This window comes from Nicotiana tabacum, chromosome 10 (assembly GCF_000715075.1).
Source record: "Nicotiana tabacum cultivar K326 chromosome 10, ASM71507v2, whole genome shotgun sequence".
Classification (NCBI taxonomy): Eukaryota; Viridiplantae; Streptophyta; class Magnoliopsida; order Solanales; family Solanaceae; genus Nicotiana; species Nicotiana tabacum.
In genome coordinates, this window is record NC_134089.1 from 49,686,852 (window position 1) to 49,705,548 (window position 18,697).

At 36.7% G+C, this 18,697-nt stretch overlaps 1 long non-coding RNA gene across 1 annotated transcript; it reads left to right on the top strand.

The window, feature by feature from the left end:
- The first annotated feature begins 11,137 nt into the window (after positions 1–11,137).
- On the top strand, positions 11,138–13,420 carry LOC107787740 (uncharacterized). Its single transcript, XR_001648461.2, has 2 exons — positions 11,138–11,817; positions 12,635–13,420. It is a non-coding gene; the product is annotated as an uncharacterized LOC107787740 (long non-coding RNA).
- Positions 13,421–18,697: the final 5,277 nt, after the last annotated feature.

The window sequence follows — 18,697 nt, forward strand, 5'->3', positions numbered from 1 at the left end:
CTGAAACTCAGCTGAAGACGTTCCAAAAACGTCCCAAAGTTCTGTCCGTTTTCGAGTCTTCCGGCATCGATTCGAGGTGATACTAGTTTCGAAGTCTGAGTCACCGTTCGAGTACAGTTCGTGATTCTTGTTTAACATTTGTTGTTGTTTGCTGTATTGACGAGTTCCCATCGACGGGTTTTTTGTCCCTCGATTAACTGTAAGTTGTTTTGGAAAGCGTTACTGTCGAGCAAGCTGTTTAAATGTCTGATTTCTCCATATTTTGTTTTTGACTTAGAGATTTCCACATCTCAGTGTTTTATCTTGTTGTTCTTTTAACACCTTTATTGGCAGATGGTTCTTATTGTTGTTCCTCTTATTCAGTGTCACTCTATTTGCATTTTGCTATTCGTACATACCCTTTTTCATGATAACGTTATTTCATTCTTTAGAATTTATGGGTCATATGCTTTCACTTTAAAACAATGATAATTGGACTCAGGATTAATTCTTGGTGAAATTGTTTCGATAAGGAAATTTGTTGTCTTTTGTTTGGGATGATAACAAAATGAATTCTACTAAGCTTAGTTGGGTATAGCTATAGCTAATCTACTTTAAATGAGTTTAATAACCTTTAGTATCGAATCCTACACCTTCCCAATACACCTCCCTAATCTGTTGGATTCACACTGAATCTTGAATGTAGAAAATATTGATGAACGCGTAGTTGCTTTGGGCGCATAATTTAAATTACTTTCCTAAACTCGGGTGTGCATTTCATGTGTCCCAAATCCAAATCTTAGCAACGTTAAATAAAATGTGTCTCGGACTGCGGGCGCATTTCATGTGGCATGGTCCAAAGACATGTTTTAGATGATGTTGAAATCTTCCTTAAAATAATTAAAAGCGGTTTTAAGCTAAAATGCACATAGGTCTAAAAGTGTTTTTAAAATAAAATAATTGAGCCAAAAATAACAGTTGAGCCACCATGCTAGAACCACGGAACTCGGGAATGCATAACACCTTCTCCCGGGTTAACAAAATTCCTTACCCGGATTTTTGTATTCGCGGACTGTAAAATAGAGTCGATCCTTTCCTCGATTTGGGATTTGAACCGGTGACTTGGAATACCATAAAATTATCCCAAGTGGCGACTCTGAATCTTTAAATGAAATAATCTTGTTTCGATTGTCCTTTAATTGAAAAAACTCCCTTATACCCTTCCGGGGGTGTAGGTAAAAAGGAGGAGTGACACTACCTATCCCTTCCTATCAATCCTAGAGGATTTTTAGGACTAATATTCCTAAAGGGGAGGGAGCTTAGGCTGATTTTAGGTTTTAAAGGTGAAAAAGCTAAGGCGACATACAAAACATATAGGGGCTGCACATCAGGGGAAACATATAACAAATAAGAGGCTCATGTATACCTACTCAAACAAAGCACATAATTAGCATGACTTAAACATACATCTAAGGTCTGAATTTAACATAATAAGGTAAGGGAAATTTCAATTGTTAAGGCAGACCAGTTTATTACATAACTCAGATAAGAAGTCTGAATCAGGCCTGCCTGCTGGTTGTAGCAATTAACAAAGGCGGATTCAATTTTTTGGTTATTATCACCTAAGGCTTTCCTAAGCATTTAGGAGAGATCCTATAGACATGGTATCTATTCAGAATGAAGTGAAACAGTAACAATTGAAGACGAACTATGTGGATCTTATAGGCATGATTTCTAAACCGTGTTAAAGTAAAGAGTAAGGTTGTTTAAAACTGATTCAGAGTCAAAGTGATTTTAAATTGGTTTCAGATCCTATAGGCTCGTGTTGCTCATTTTTAATCCTATAGACATGATATCTAGTCGAGCGTGAATTGAAGCATGAAGTATCCCTATAGGCATGATTTCTACGAAAGGGGGTACTAAAAATGATATCTGATTTTTAGCACGTTAGTTCCTAAGAATGGTGTTTAAGTGTGGTAATGCAAAAATTAAGACAAGTCCTTTAGATAGGTTCTCTAAATGCGGAATTCAATATGCATAATTTAGGTCTTATAGGCATATTCTCTAAATGTAAAACATTCAGAAATTTAATAAAATTGGATCTTATAGGCATGGTATCTAGATGCAGAATTAAACATGCAGAACAACAGATGATATCTAAATTGCAGAATTGAACATGCAGAAATTTAGATCATATAGATGTGATATCTACCCTTGAGCATGCATAATTACCCAGTCCCTTTCACTAGCCAAGCCCCTAAATGTTATTACAAAATTATCACAGACTAGACAATGAATTACACCAAGGAAGCACAAAAGAAAAGTTACAACCAGAGGAAGTCTGATTCTTGACTTCCTCTCTGAGTTATGGAATAAACCACCTCAAGTGCCATTGTTTCAAAGCCTTTCTCAGACTTGAGTGGGTCAAAGTTCCCTAAGGGTCTCAAGAGGACCCCGGGCAGTGCTCACACCCAAGTTGCATAAACAAATAGAGATGAGTGTAGTGTGGAAGGGCCAGCCCTTATATGTCCAAGTTCAGAGGGAGCTCATGGGTCCCAAGGCAAGGCTCACACAAGAGGGGCAGAACTTAAGTCTAAGAATATAGTAGAAGTGGAGGAGTAGAGATTTAGAACTGAATGGAGAATGGAGAGGGGAGAGGGGTGAGTTGAAAACAGTAGCAGTAAAGCTAAAATCACAAAATCAGCAATTGCACAAAGGGGTCAGGGGTTTGGGAAATACAATGTAAGGAGCATATATCCTTAGGCAGGGACCAGGTTTGGGCACGTACAGTAATAGATGATGTTGTCATGCCTATAAACCAACCAGACCACACAACATATGGAGGGTATATGGAGGTTATGATCCCAGGGAATCAGGTTTGGGTCATGCACAGCAATGTTCAATGTTGTCATGCCCCAAGCCAACCAAAGATACCAAACACATAGGGGATGTGGAACATATGACCCAGGGAGGGTCAGGTTTAGGTCATGCACAACAATATATGATGCTGACATGCCCTCAAACCAATATACAAACCCATAGGGGGTATGGGGTATTGGGGTTCATACATGAGAAAACATTAATTCAGAAAAAGGAAAGGGCAGATCATAGCATGCTTGATAATGAAACTCAATTAAACATAAGCAAGAAACAGGTAAGAGTGAAGGAAATAGTAAAGAAACATGTTGTTGTTGATGCTGGAAGAGTAATTAGGACATACCAGTAAAGAAAGCAAATGCAGAAAGAAAAAGTAGGCAAGTTTCCCACAACCTAACCTTGGCTTTCAGCCGGCTAGACAAGGTAGCAACACAAGTAGTAATAGAGAAAAGAGAGAGAGTTTGAGTGAAGTGTGTGTTTTTGAACTCAATTGGTTTGTGTCCTTGAAAGAAGAGGGGTGCAGGGTATTTATAGTTTTTTTTTTAGAAAACGAGTGAAGGAAAAGTAATAAGATACAAACATGGAAACAATCATAGGTTAAAATCAATTACACAGGTGATTCTCTTTAATTAAGGAATCATTATTTAACAGATTCAAATAAGGAAAGAGATCAGTTTAGATACAGACTGATTATTGCCATAAAAGAAGCAGTAGAAACATTCAGTAAGTAATCAAGTCTAATTACAAAATATACTTATTTTGGAAATAGATTCAACAAGGTAAATATTATAATAAAGGGAAAGAGTCAATTAATTTTGAACGGGCGAGTGAAATTAGGGTCCATAAAAGGGAAACTTTAGAAATCAGACACAAGGTGAAGATTAATCAAGGAAGAAATTTCAGCATATAAATAAAGTTAACAAGGTAATCAGACATGTGAGGCCAAACAAAAGAGATAACACAAACATGTTATAGTGGCAGAAATAAGCTAGTAGTAAAGCAAACATTCGAAGCATATTAATCAAGCAGGTCAAGTCACATTTAACCAATAGTGAATAAAAAATGGAGTATCAGAAGCATGAAAAAGTCTCACAATAACAGATGAGAAACATTTTGAAGTTAGGGTTTCAGGCATAGTCAAGTTTTAAAGATAGTAGAAACCTAGAGTTAGAGGAATCACATAAAGAAAAAGTGATTCTGAAACAAGGAACTTCAAATCGAGTTAGGCATTTAAACGAACAGTTTCAGACCCAAAGCCACAGGATTCTCAACAATAGTCGAGCCCTAAAAATAGATCAAACAAAACTTAACCAAACAAACACTCATCTAACAAACTGCTTTTAGAACTCGACTGAGACCCACAAAAATTTAGGGTTTTCAATAACAACGAGTTCGAAAGATGGTAAACTGACGAGTCAAGCAAGATTTTAAACAAACAAACGCACATCTTAAACATATTAAAAGTCAGAGAAGAGATTTTGAAATAACTTAACAGGGAAAAACCCTAATCGGAAAAAGACAAAGAGTCGTTTTTGAAAGAAAAATTGAAGAAACTTCGAGAAGATGCTTAAAAGTTCAAAGCAAGCATAGATCTAAAGTGGATCTGAAAGAAATCGAAAAGACCTTAGAGATTAGGGTTTTAGAAAACCCAGAAAAGATGAGAAAGGCTTCGAAAGTTACCGTTTTAACCAGGAGAATCAAAGGTCTGACTCGAATGACCATGGTCGGCCGAAGAAAGGTCAAAGATTACCGAAGAAGGGCCATAAACTAAAATTGAACGAAGACTGGACTAGAGCTCTTCATAGACTAGCCTTGAAACCATAAGGACAAACACATAGGAGCCAGGGAAGGTTGGTACAGGTCTCCGATGACCTCGGAAGGCTATGGATTAGGGCGGATTAGAGTGGCGGCGGCTAGGGATCAAGTGGTGTTGTAGAGAGTGTTTGAGAGGAAGGGGATTCTAAGACGGCGGTAAGTGAGAAATGATAGGGTTTTGGGGTCGTTTGGAATTAATTAAGGCAAGGCGACTATTGGCCGTTGATCTGAGTGATCAACGACCTGGATTTAAATGGGTAAATGAGGTGGTTTATGAAACTGGGTTTGGGCCTGGTCTGATGAGTTCAATTGGGTTAAAATTGGGGTAGGATTTAGGCTATGATTGAAATGAATTTGGGCTATTATTTAAATAGTCAATTTGCACTTTTAAAATTATAAAAAATAGCAAATTGATAGCTGGAAATAAATTAAGGTACTAAATGATTTACAACATATAATTATCAATTTAAAAATACTGGACTTAAATTTTATAAATATAGACGCAATTAAATCTTGAAGGGGCTAATATTGCAATTATATGCAATTTAGCTTTAAAAATACTAAATAAATTTGTAAAAATATGCAAAAATATCTTAGCAATATTTTAGTACAAATATAAGAATTCAATAAATTAATCACCAAAAATGATAATTTTGGGAATTATTATTTGGTTTTTATGAATAAAATAGGGGAATAAATTGGTTAAAAATCTTTAAAAAAATAAGGAAAAATAATAAAACATTTGGACACACTTATACATGCATACACATGCTGTTTTAAAAGTATTTTGCATATTAAAAAATATATAGGGAAAAATTGGGTATCAATAATAGGACTGCATTTAGAGAGGAAAATACAGAGAAACAGATAGAAGGCTCAGGTATACCTTCACAAGTAATGCACGTAGACAGCACGACTCATACACAGATAAGATCCACATTTTAACTCAGAATCCTAAAGCATGGTATCTAAGTGACAATAGCAGAATTTAGATTTATCACATGACTCAGATAAAAAGTTCGAATCGGGATTGCCTACTGATTTTAATAGTTGATAGTTAAACACCAATCATGGAGACGGTTTTGGTTTTATTTAAATGATTGCCTAAGTAATATGCAGCAATTACTCAGAATTATTAAAAATAGTTTGGATATTGTTTTTTACTTAAAACGTGTTGTTCTAAATATTGCAAAGATATACATGGATTATTACCAGTTTGTTTAAAGCAGGATGAGACCGTTGATACTCATTTTCATACATCAGTAGTGTAACTAAGCGTAGCTGAGTGAGTATGAACGAGAAGCTAATCATGGTATCTAATGATTTATATGCAGGATTTCTAAATGCACAACATGATTGCAGAATTTCCTAAGAGCAGGATTTCTAAATGCACAGCATGATTGCAGAATTTCCTAAGAGCAGGATTTCTAAATGTACAACATGATTGCAGAATTTTCTAAGAGAAGGATTTCTAAATGATTGCAAAATTTCTTAAGAGCAGGATTTCTAATGTATGTATGAATCCTAAGCATGGTTTCTATTGCGCAATTAGAAATATAAACCTAATAACATGTTTTCTACCCTTAATAACTATAGCATGCATATTTATCCTATCCCTTTTCACTGGTCACCCTAATACTTGTTTACAATACATTATTACAGACCAACATTGAAATGAAATACATAAGTAGAAATGAAAAATAGGAAGTTACACCATAGGGAGCCTGATTAGGACTTCCTCCCTGAGTTATGTAATAAATCACCTCAAGTGACAAGATTGTTCCATAGCCTTCTCTTAGATGGGTGTGTCAGAGTTCCTTAAGGACCTCAAGGGATCCCGGGCAGTGCTCACACCCAGATTTCATAGCCAAGACAGAGTAAGTGCAGTGTGGAAAGTCCAGCTTTTATATGTCCAAGTTCATAAGGAGCTCAAGGATCCCAAGGCAAGGCTCACACAAAAGGGGCTGAACCTAGTAGTCTAAGAGTATAGTGAAAGTGCAGGACACATGTTTGAAAGGAGTTTTGTTTAAAAACTAGATTGAAAGGTCCATTTTGAAAGCAATTAGTAACAGAGATGGTTGAAAGAAGTTGTATCAGTAAGACAGGGTTCAAACACTTCAGGGTAATACCACACACAGCAAGTGAATGAATTCAGTAATCACACATGGGGTAAAAAGGGTTTGGGGATACATATATATTGACTACAGACACCTGACCCCAATAGGAGTATTAGGACTGGTAGGGACATGCTCAGAGATGGTTGGACACTGGCATAATCACAAACCAGTCATGAACACATAGAGGAGGGATAGGGGATTTGGGATTCACAAGATGGTAAGAGCACATAATACAATCGTCTAGGCATGCTTAAGTCACATGAATTTAAAGGGGAGGGGGGATCATATCAGTATGCTTGGATACAAACTTCACAACAAAAACCACAAGTAAAAGCAGGCCATTAATAAAAAACGAAATAGGAATAGAAACATGTTGTTGTTGAGGCTTTAACTGAAACTAGGACATACCAGTTAAGGAAGAAAAGTACAGAAAGTAAAGCAAGTAGAGTTCCACAGTCTACCCTTGGCTTTCAGCCGGCTTGACAAGCAGTTAGCACAAGTAGCAGAGAGAGAGGAGAGAGTTTTTATGTGTGTATGTGTTTTTTTTAACTAATTGTTCATGTGTTAAGACTGTAGAAGAGAGTCATTTAAGTAGTAGTTTGAAAACTGGTTAAAATATGGCAAGAATCAATTCCTTAGTAATTATAGAACTCAGTATAAAGAATTGGTTCGAATCTCCCTTTGATTAAGGGAGTCAGTGGGATGGTAAAGAGCGGGTGTCAAGTAAGGAAAGAAATCATACACGGTTGGAGTAAACAAATAAGGAAAGATTTCAAAAATAGTACCAGTATAGAACAGGTAATTAAGGCTAGGTTCAGAAAGTTTTCAAACTAAGGAGACAATCAGTAGCAATGCAGACAAGGCAAGGAGAATTAATTAAGGCAAGCAACTAATTAAATTAAGTGGAAAGGTAGGGGTCGAGATTCAGTAGCATAGAGTAAGGACAAATTCATAAAGCCCTGATTAAGGCCACAACTTAGTAGAAAAAATAAATATCATAGCAAAATAGGGTAAGGAAATCAGTCAGCTTAACAGACGGGGCAAAGCTTTTAGGGTTTTTGAAAGAAAATTTTCAATCACCATCGATTAAGAAAACTAGACTTGATCAAGGGGGAGTCATGACTCTATACTTTCAACATATAAATAGAGGAGGTCCGCAAATGTAGCAACAAAAACATATTTGAAGCATAGTCACAGAAAGAAGCAAAAGATGAACAAGCGAAGTGAGCATAGTCATACAAAAGAGACATAGGTAGGCTAGGGATTCAGGAAAACATATTCGAAGCAGAGTAATCACATGACTCAAGTAAGCAGGCTAACACACAGACACGAAGTAGAGAAAGCATGCTAACACTCAGAGAAGCAAAGTAAGGAAAATTATAGAAACAAAGTAAAGAAAATCTTAAAAAAGGCTTTTAAATAGAGTCAAGTTAAAAGCAGTAAGAGCACAAAATCGGTCAAAACAAACAAGGGAAAGGGTTTAATCATAACGAAATTAGTCAGAACATGCGTAAAAGAACTCCAAGAAACCCTAGTTTTAGAAAAAGAATGATTAAAATCGAAATAGTTAGTTAAAACCGGAGATTTTTAGAGGAAAATCCTTAATAATACTTGAATCATCTCAGATCTATAAAGATCTAAGAATCGAGCAGTAGCAAACTAGGGTTTCAAAAAAATAGTAGAGATAAAGAGAATTAGTTAAAAACTCATGGATATACCTAGATCTAAGACAGATCAAAAGAAAAGTGTAAAATCTCAAGAGTTAGGGTTTTAGAGAACCCAGAGAAGATGAGAAAATCTTAGAACGTTACCGGTTTTAGCCGGAAAAGTCATGGATCTGACTCGAACAGCCATGGATGGTCGGAAAATGGCATGAAAGATCATGGATAGGCTCTTGGAGGGTTTTGAACAAGATATGGACTAGATCTCTTCGAGATCCCTCCATGAAATCACAAAAACAAGCACCCAGGAGATGTAGGAGACAAGTATATGTCTCGAACAGCCATGGGAATCAATGGATCGAGTGAGGATCGAAGGGATTAGGGCTAGTTTTGGGTGGCGGCGGCTAGGGTTAGGACTAGGTCTCACAGAGACGGAGATGATTTGGGGATTGTAGGGCATCTATTTGGTAAGAATGAATTAGGTTAGGAGGTCGTTCAGGTTAAAAATGGTAAGAAGTAACGTAGACCGTTGATCTAGGAGATCAACGGACGAGATTAGAAAGGGTAGGTGGGGTTCGGGGTTTGGGTATGTGTTAAAAGAGTACGGGTCGGGTTTTAATTGTGAAATTGGGATGGGTATTGGGGTCCTGATTTGGCTATAATTGAAAGCCAATTTGGCTATGATTTAAATAACCAGTTTTTCCCTATTTAATTTATAAAAATAGTAAATAATTTCTGAAAAATATTTTAAAATGCTAAAATGATTTACAATTCATAGTTGACAATTTAAAAATACAGGATCCAATTGTATGCATATAAAACACAATTAAACATTAAAAGGGCTAATATTGCGATCATGTTCAATTTAGCTTTAAAAATAATAAATGTAATTATAAAAATATGTGAAAATTACCTTAACCATATTATAGCATAAATATAGAAATCCAATAGATGAATCATCAAAATTAATAATTTTGGAAATAATTATTGGAGATTTTATGGATAAAAAGGAGAAAATAAATCAATTTAAAATCTTAAGATTATGGAAAAAAATAATAAAGCTCTTGGACATGCTTATATATGCATATATATTCTATTTTGAAGGTATTTTGCATATTTAAAATATATATAGAAAAGCTAGGTATCAACAACCGCCTGAAAAATACGATCAGTTTTTAGTTTTCTTAAGTTGTTAATCTTTAGTTTTTCTTAAGTTTAGGGGTCCCGCCTATAAAATAGGGTCAATTTTAGTTTTCTTAAGTTGTTAATCTTTAGTTTTCCTTTAGTTCAGGGTCCCGCCTAGAGAATAAGGTCAATTTTTAGTTTAGTCACGCTTAGTTTATATTTTTACTTAAGCTCAATCTCACATGAGACATCCTAGTCGAGTCTATAATTTTACTCTCATCATTGCATCTTTCATCAATAGCATAGTTGATATATCATATTGCTAACAACTCACAAATCTTCCTAGTGTAAACTGGGATAGAAAATTTTGTTCGTTTGTTGTTTTCATTGTAGGCACCAGGAGCCCGCCTGAAAAACAGGGTTAACTTTCAGTTTTAAGTTCAAGTCAAAGAGGCATCAAGAAACCGCCTGAAGAACGAGGTCAACTTTCAGTTTCGTTCAAAATCAAGCAGGAGGATCCCGCCTGAGGAACAGGGTCAACTTTCAGTTTACAAGTCCAAGTCAGAGAGGCTGATAGGAGCCTGCCCTAAGAACAGGGTCAACTTTCAATTTTCAAGTTCAAGAAGCATCAGGAACCCACCTGAAGAACATGGTCAACTTTCAGTTTTCAAGTTCGAGTTAGAGGCATCAGGAGCCTGCCTGAAAAACAAGGTCAACTTTCGATTTTTAAATTCAAGTCGGAGAGGCATCAGGAGCCCGCCCGAAGAACATGATCAACTTTCAATTTTCAAGTTCAAAAAGCATCAGGAGTCTACCTGAAAAACTGGGTCAACTTTCAGTTTTCAAGTTCGAGTCAAAGGCATCAGGAGCATGCTTGAAGAACAGAGTCAACTTTTGGTTTTTAAGTTTAAGTCGGAGAGGCATCAGGAGTCCACCTGAAGAACAAGGTCAACTTCCAGTTTTCAAGATTCAAGCCAAAGACAGCAAGAGTCCACATGAAGAACAGGATCAACTTTCAGTTTTCAAGATTCAAGTCAAAGTCAGCAGGATCCCGCCTGGAGAATAGGGGCAATTTTTAGTTCAAGTCAGAAGTAGCATGAGCCCACCTGAAAAATAAGGTTTGGAAGCTCAAGTCTACTCAAATTCCATGTTTACTTCAAGTCGAAGCAGCAGGAGCCCGCCTGAAGAACAATGTCAACTTTAATATCACTATTTCAATTAGTTTTGACTCTTTTACTTTATTTTACCATAAAAATGAAAATTACAAAAATATTTTCTTTTATTTAGCTAATTGATATTTTATCTAGTTACTTTTAGTTTATCTACCTTTTATAAAATTTAAAAAAGAATACAAAAATAGTATTGATATTTATTTATCCAAAAAAAGATAAGAAGAAAAATTTAGGACTAATTTTGTCTTATTTTTATATGAGAAGACCGTTATTTTGAGCTTGACTTGGCCCAAAAGAGGCCCAAATCCGGCCAAGTATAGCCCAACTCCCCTTAAATCCTAGCCTTTTATTTCATTTAATCCAATGGTCCATATTCCCCTATACCCCCATATATAAACTTTATCTTCCACAAAAAATGACCTAACCCTAGAACCCCTAATCTCTAAGAATGGACAACAGCTTCAACATACACACACATAAACGTAGAAAGGAAGGGAACACTCATCATTCTCTGGCTCTAAGAAGCAGCCGCGCCCCTCATCTCTTTGTGAAAATGCCGGAATCCGGCGAGTCATCAGCCATCGGCGATGCTGCTCTAACACCTAGTGTCCCACCTTCTCTCCAATCCACCTCTGCCATATCTTAACCTAAACTCGCCGGAATTCCTCAACACCAGCGTTACACCACCATCGTAACACCATTATCCTTCAAAAACATTCACAATATTTGATCAAGCAGTCACTCTTCTTAATCACCAACCAATTTTTCATACCCTCATCACCACTAAAAACTTCGATAAAAATAGAGTTTCGTCGCATGGAGTTTGGTTGAAGTTTCTGTCGGACTTTTGAGGTCGTATTCGGATTTGTTTTCGATTAGTGTTGGTAATTTGAGAGTTTGAAGGCGATATTGTTGTTGAAGCTCTCCAGTTCGCGGTTTAAGATCTGATCCCTGTTTTCGTTCCTGGCAAGATTTTAAATGGAGTTTGTTGTTGCATTTTAATACCTTCAAAGTTGATGTACCAGAATCGGCGCTGTTCTTATTAAGAGTGAAGACAACATTCTGCTTGAGGTCTAATTCTTCAGTTCTCTGCTCAATTTATCTTCTTTTAAACTTATGTGTTGTTTGTGGTGAAATTTTTGTTTGATCCATGTTAATCATATGTTGGTTGGTTAATTCTACTCATATCAATTGGTTTTGATTTACATGAACTACTTGCTGTTGAACGAAATCTAGCTAAAGGAAAGTTAGTCAAATTAGGACTTAGGTCCAAATTAAGACAAATGGTCACGGTGAATAAATGGCATTGGCAAATTTGGGCTTAACATGATTTCACTGCATTGTGTTTGTGCTTTAGTTACTTTGACTGCTAGGAGTATGCTTAGGCTGGCCACATTTGGGTAGACAAACCTTTATGGCGTTCGTGTTTTAGTTTCTTTTAAGGTGAGAGGTCGCCTGCTTTAGTTAAATTTATCCAAGGAATGCCCCGTAGATTTTGTTTTTTTTTCCGGGGTATGTCCCGTAGTATCATGTATTTTGGAGGCCATGGCTAACTTTTTGAAAAAGTATAGTATATATTAGTATTTACTAATATATCAGGTGGCGACTCTGAAAATCCATTGAAACGCAATCTTTTTGTGAATTTTCATAATTGAAAACTCTTTCAAGCTTTACAAAATATTTTTATTAATTATAAGAGGGTTAAGTGAGGTAAAAAAGGGGGTGTGACACTAGACATGAGTCTAAGGTGACGCCTGAGAAGGCATTGATGATTGTTGCTATTATGGATGACTTGCTAGTGAATGTGGGCCAGCACATAGTGGGCAAAATTAAGGAAGCATGTAACGGGAGATCTAAGAGTCTATTTTTTCCCTCATTGATCACTCAGTTGTGCTATGATGTTGGGGTGCTAAAGGACCCGCATGATTCTGAGAAGGACCCTGGCACGACAATTTATTCATTGCTCAGAAAAGGGCCAACTAGCGGGAAGAAGAAGAGGAGAATTGATGTGTTATCCCCTTCATTTGGGTAGTTTACTGAGACTGTCGATGGGTCCAGTGGTTCTTCCACAGTATCAGCAGGACTACATATCCCCATTTATCCACTACCTTATGGACCTCCCACTATGTGCCACCTTTCTAGTCAAATCTATGGTGTCGATGCTCACATTCGTCAACTTGTAGCTGGCCTTCCTTCTGGTCAATCTGGGGAGAGCACTTCTACTGGGACTGGTAAGAAGCCATATTTTGATGATGTAGTTCAGGAATAAAAAACAATCAAAAACAGGTTGGAAGACATGAGCCGAAGACAAGGAAAGATGGAGAGGCGACAGTCGAAGTTCAAGGAGCATGAGAAAAAGAAAAGCAAATTTCTGTCCAAAATGATACACAAGCTGAGTTCAATCTTTGGCTCACATGAATTAGAGGATGATGATGATGAGGATTTGGAACTCAAATTTCCCACCACCTCCAGCTCTGAGTGATGCAGTTTCAGGGAGCACCTCCTTCATTTTATCTTGTTTTGTTTAGTTGCATTGAGGATAATGCAACACTTTAGGTTGGGGGTGACTCATTTACATGTGATGATGTAGTTGGAGCATGATTATTTTTTGTGATAACTTGTGTAGATTGGTTGACGTTGTAGTTTATTAGTGATAATTTGATGTTTAATTCTAGCATGTTAGCATTAGTTTTTATTTTTTATTTTTTCTTATTTTGCTACTTTATTTACTTGTAGTAGTATTAATTAAAATTCTTGGTTTTTCTTTATGCCACGGTTCTTTTCCATGGAAATAATTTGTGACGAACCGGGTGATTTTCCCTATGATGGATGGCCTGACAACTTTCTTAAGAGATTAGTCTTGTCTAGTTTTTTTGAGAAATTTTTAGGTAAATATTTTTTTCTTTTTTTTTAGTTTAGTATCTACTAGTGAATAAATTGGTTATTGGGTGTGATCTTTTTGTCCATAAACCAACATATGGCTTGTTTGGTACAAACATGATCTAAACTTTGGCATATGAAGTCTTGATCTTTAAAATGAAAAATGATTGAAGTAATAATCCTTGTTGTGACTTTTAGGTTCTATTGTTTCCTCTTTGATTCATTAAATAGTCTTTTTAGGCTATATGTGATTTTCTTTGGGTTCATTGGTTTTAATTGGATTTTAGATTTATATGTCACTCGAGTTTGCATGTGCCATGTGGTGAGAGTTGTTATGAGTTCTTTTGCATTATTTGTAGTCTATAACTTTCCCGGAATATGCTTCAAGACGAAAATCCTAGACTAACTTGGTTTAAAAAATGATGTTAGGTCTTCCTTGTACCGTTATTGTGCCTTAAATTTTCTACCCTTGCATATTTTCACTAGTCAATCCCTTTTGAGCCTTTAAATTTTTTCTTTGACAACCATGTTACAAGCTTTAACCCTTTATTCTTTATTGATCTAGCTTTTGGCGCTCTACCTCCCTAAGTACTTTGAAAGTATAAACATAATCTAAAAGCCTAAGTTTGGGGGTGAAGGTTGAAACAGTTATGATGTGGAAGTTGCTTAAAAGGTGAAAGGTAATAATATATATATATATATATATATATATATATATATATATATATATATATATATATATTTCTTCTTCCCGTTCCTCATCATATTTTTTGTCTTCAAAATCAAGGAAGGTTCCACTATATAAGGAGTTGTGAATAAAGGGAAGATTGGGTTTGGAATAAAAAGTGAAGAAAGGATGGAAATATTTTTGAAGAAAGTGTGCTTTAATTGTCGCAAATTGTAGTGCGTAGGGAGGTTTTGAATCAATCTTATCCAAATTGTACCCTTCCTTAACCAAAAACCTACAGTACAATCCTTTATGTCCTACTTGATTTTGAATCAAGTGTGTACATTAGTGGAGAAATACATGAAGGACAAGCCTATGGCACTACTTATGTGCATTTGAACATTTGTGTGTGTGTGTGTGTGTGAGAGAGAGAGAGAGAGAGAGTTAATTCTTTCCATTTGATATTCCATTTGTGTTTAAATTGCAATTTATAAGTTGGGATTCTCTCTTAAGTGTGAGGGCACATGAAATTTTGAGTTGTGAACTTAATTCAATCTCCAATTGGGAGGAACGAACAAAAGAAAATTGTTGGTGATAATGAGGCAAATTTTGAAGCTTTAGTATCATGACTTGGTTGCTACTTTGATTAATGTAGTGTTTGAGCACTTGAATCGAAACAAAATTTATGAGAAGTTGGTAATTCATATGCTTTGAATTAATTGTTGGTACCAACCAAAGTCACTAGATTGTGTTTGATTTAAACCTTTTTGACTTGAAATGATATTTGGTATGCCATTGAGCTTAATTGTTGATTTTACTAAAGGATGTTCTTAGTTGTTGAATTGCTTGAGGACAAACAATAGTTTAAGTTTGGGGGTTTGATAAGTTGGTATTTTACCAACTTATATCTTCTTGATATTTAGGCTTTTGTATGATTTTGTTGAGAAACTAAAACATTTATAGAGATTTATTGGCATATTTCATGTATCAAGTGATTTAGAGATGAAACGAAGAAACCAAGTCAAAACGTGTTAAAATGAGAAAATTTAACTGCTGCCAGTGAACACTCTATGCGACCACGGAGGAATCTATGCGATCGCGTAAGTTCAGCAGACTGAAGTTGTGCGAACGCGATTGGAGCTGTACGATCGCGAAGAAGAAAGCCTGGTCAGCGGCTGGTCAACTATGCTACGCGAACGCGGGTCTCTGTACGCGATTGCGTAGCTTTGCAGAAGTTATTCTCCACGAATGCGGGTATAAGTATGCGATCTCATAGCTTATATTTTGGGCAAATTCTGGGCAGAAATGGAATTTCACGTTTTTGACCCCCCAAGCCATTTATACATGGCCTAGCTTATTGGAAACATATCTTTGGCTTATTTTTCAGTCTTTAGACTAGAGAAGACAAGTTTTGGAGCCAGGGTTCTTGCGCACACACTTGGATCTTGAAGATTGGAAGCATTTGGTTGAGAATTTCTTGCCTATTTATATTTATTTCTTCATTTCCTTGCTTTGTATTGTATATCTAAGTGTGTAGTATTTTTTTCAATACTTGAATCTTGTTTATGGGAATATTTATATTAAAAGTGTGGATTAATTATCTTGTTGTGCTTATGTATTGAACAATTTTTAGTTATATTAAAGTGAGTTATTGTTTCTTTAATTATTCTTGCTCTTTAATATTTCCAAAGGGATTAGCTAACCCTAGGACTCGACCATTTACTTTGAATTAATTTTGGGAAAGATAATTTGGGGTTGGGAAAGATTAATTAACAAGAACTTGAGGCTTTATCCCTCACTTTATAGATTCGACCTAGGGATAGGATTGAACTACTTGTAGCCATATTTGGGTGTGCTTAATCTCTTAATTGTTTTAGGGATAATTCAATTAGGAAGTCTTATTAGTCTTCAGAAGAAGCTAATATAGAATTATTACCCAAGTCATATTAACATAAACTCGCTCATATTTATAAAATCGTAAAATACATTGGATAGTTACTGAAAGTAATTCCTCGTGCATCCGTACTTGTAACCATTGATCATTACTTGCTTTCTAGGTTAGTTTTTATTTTCTCAATTAGTTATAAATATTTTCTCAAAATATTTCTAAGTATTTGGCTTAGCATAATAAGTGATAATTCTCTTACACGCCTAATCGCCTACATATTGTTCTCTGTGGGATTCGACCCCGACTCATAGTTTGGTAAATTATATTGCATGTGACCGTGTCCATTTACTTTTTAGTAGTGGATTTGGACGCCATCAGGTTTCATGTAATCGAGTATTTCACCTTGGGGGTGCTCCAGTTCTATTTGTGAAGAATAAAGACAGTTTGATGAGGATGTGTATTGACTACTAGTAGTTGAACAAGGTTACAGTCAAGAACAAGTACCCATTGCTGTGTATTAATGATTTGTTTTATTAGATTCAGGGTGTTATGGTATTCTCTAAGATTTGAATTGAGATTGGGGTAGCATAAGTTGAATATTAGGGCTTCAGATATTCCGAAGACGGCTTTCAGGATCCAATATGGTCACTATGAGTTTTTGGTGATGTCTTTTGGGCTGAACAATGCCCCAACAACTTTTAAGCACTTGGTAAATAGTGTGTTCCAGCCACATCTTGATTCTTTCATCATCATGGTCATTGATGATATATTGGTGTATTTTCGCAGTTGGGAGGATCATAAGTAGCACTTGAGGATCGTGCTCCAGACTTTGAGGGAGAAGAAGCTATATGTTAAATTCTCCAAGTGCGAATTTTGGCTTGATTCAATGGAATTCTTGGGCCACGGGGTGTCTAGTGAAGGGATTAAGGTGGATACAAAGAAGATTGAGGTAGTTTATAGTTGGTCCAAACAGTCTTCTGCTACTGAGATTTGGAGTCTCCTTGGATTGGCTGGGTATTGTCGTCGTTTCGTAGAGGGCTTCTCGTCCGTTGCATCACCTTTAACTAGATTGACCCTAAAGGGTGCCCCATTCAGGTGATCTGATGAGTCTGAGGAGAGCTTTCAGAAGCTCAAGACTGCCTTAACTACAACTCCAGTTCTAGTTTTGCCTTCAGCATCGGGTTCTTACATAGTCTATTGTGATGCTTCATGGATTGGCATCAGGTGTGTCTTAATGCAGGATGGTAGAGTGATTGCTTATGCTTCGCATCAATTGAAGCTGCATGAGAAGAACTACTCAGTTTATGATTTGGAGTTGGCAACCATTGATCACATGCTGAATATTTGAAGGCATTATGTTTACGGCGTGTCATCTGAGGTGTTCACAGATCACAGGAGTCTAGATCACTTATTCAAGTAAAAAGATCTGAACTTTAGGTAATGGAGGTGGTTGCAGTTACTGAAAGACTATGATATCACCATTCTTTATTATCCAGGAAAGGTCAATGTGGTGAACGATGTATTGAGTAAGAAGGCTAAGAGCATGGGTGGTCTTGTTTTTATTCCACTTGGGAAAAGACCATTAACTTTGGATGTTCAGGCTTTGGCCAACAGGTTCGTGAGGTTGGATATTTCGGAGACTATCGGGTTCTTACTTGCGTGGCTTCACGATCTTCTTTGTTTGTGCACATCAAGGCACGTTAGTATAATAATCTCCACTTTCTTGCCCTTAAGGACACGGTGCGGCACGATGATGCCAAGGAGGTGACTATTGGGTATGATAGGGTGTTGAGGATGTAGGTTCGAATATGTGTTCCAAATGTGGATGGGTTGCATGAGTTGATACTTGAGAGGCCTATAGTTCGTCGTATTCCATTCATCCGGGTGCCACAAAGATGTACCATGATTTGAGGCAGCACTACTAGTGGAGAAGAATGAAGAAAGACATTATGGATTATGTGGCTCGATGTTTGAACTATCAACAGGTGAAGTACGAGCATCAAAGACCGGGTGGTTTGCTTAAGAGGCTTGATATCCCAGAGTGGAAGTGGGAGCATATTACTATGGATTTTTTAGTTGCACTTCCATGGACCTTGAAGAGATTCAACGTAGTATGGGTTATTGTGGATAGTTGACCACGTCTGCACACTTTGTTCCAATCATGACTGCCTACTCTATAGAGCAGCTGGCTTGGATTTATATTCGGGAGATTGTTCCATGGTGTGCCAGTGTCTATTACCTCATATCAAGGCACGTAGTTTACATTGCATTTTTGGAGAGTCGTGCAGCTAGAGTTGGGCACACAGTCGAGCTGAGTATGGCATTTCATCCCAAACGGACGGACTGTCCGAGCACATTATTCAGATACCGAAGGACATGTTACGTGCCTATGTTATTGACTTCGGGAGTTCATGGGATCAGTTTCTACCGCTCGTAGAGTTAGCCTACAACAGCAGCTATCAGTTGAGCATCCAGATGGATCCTTACGAGACCTTATATGGGAGCCAATGTCGTTC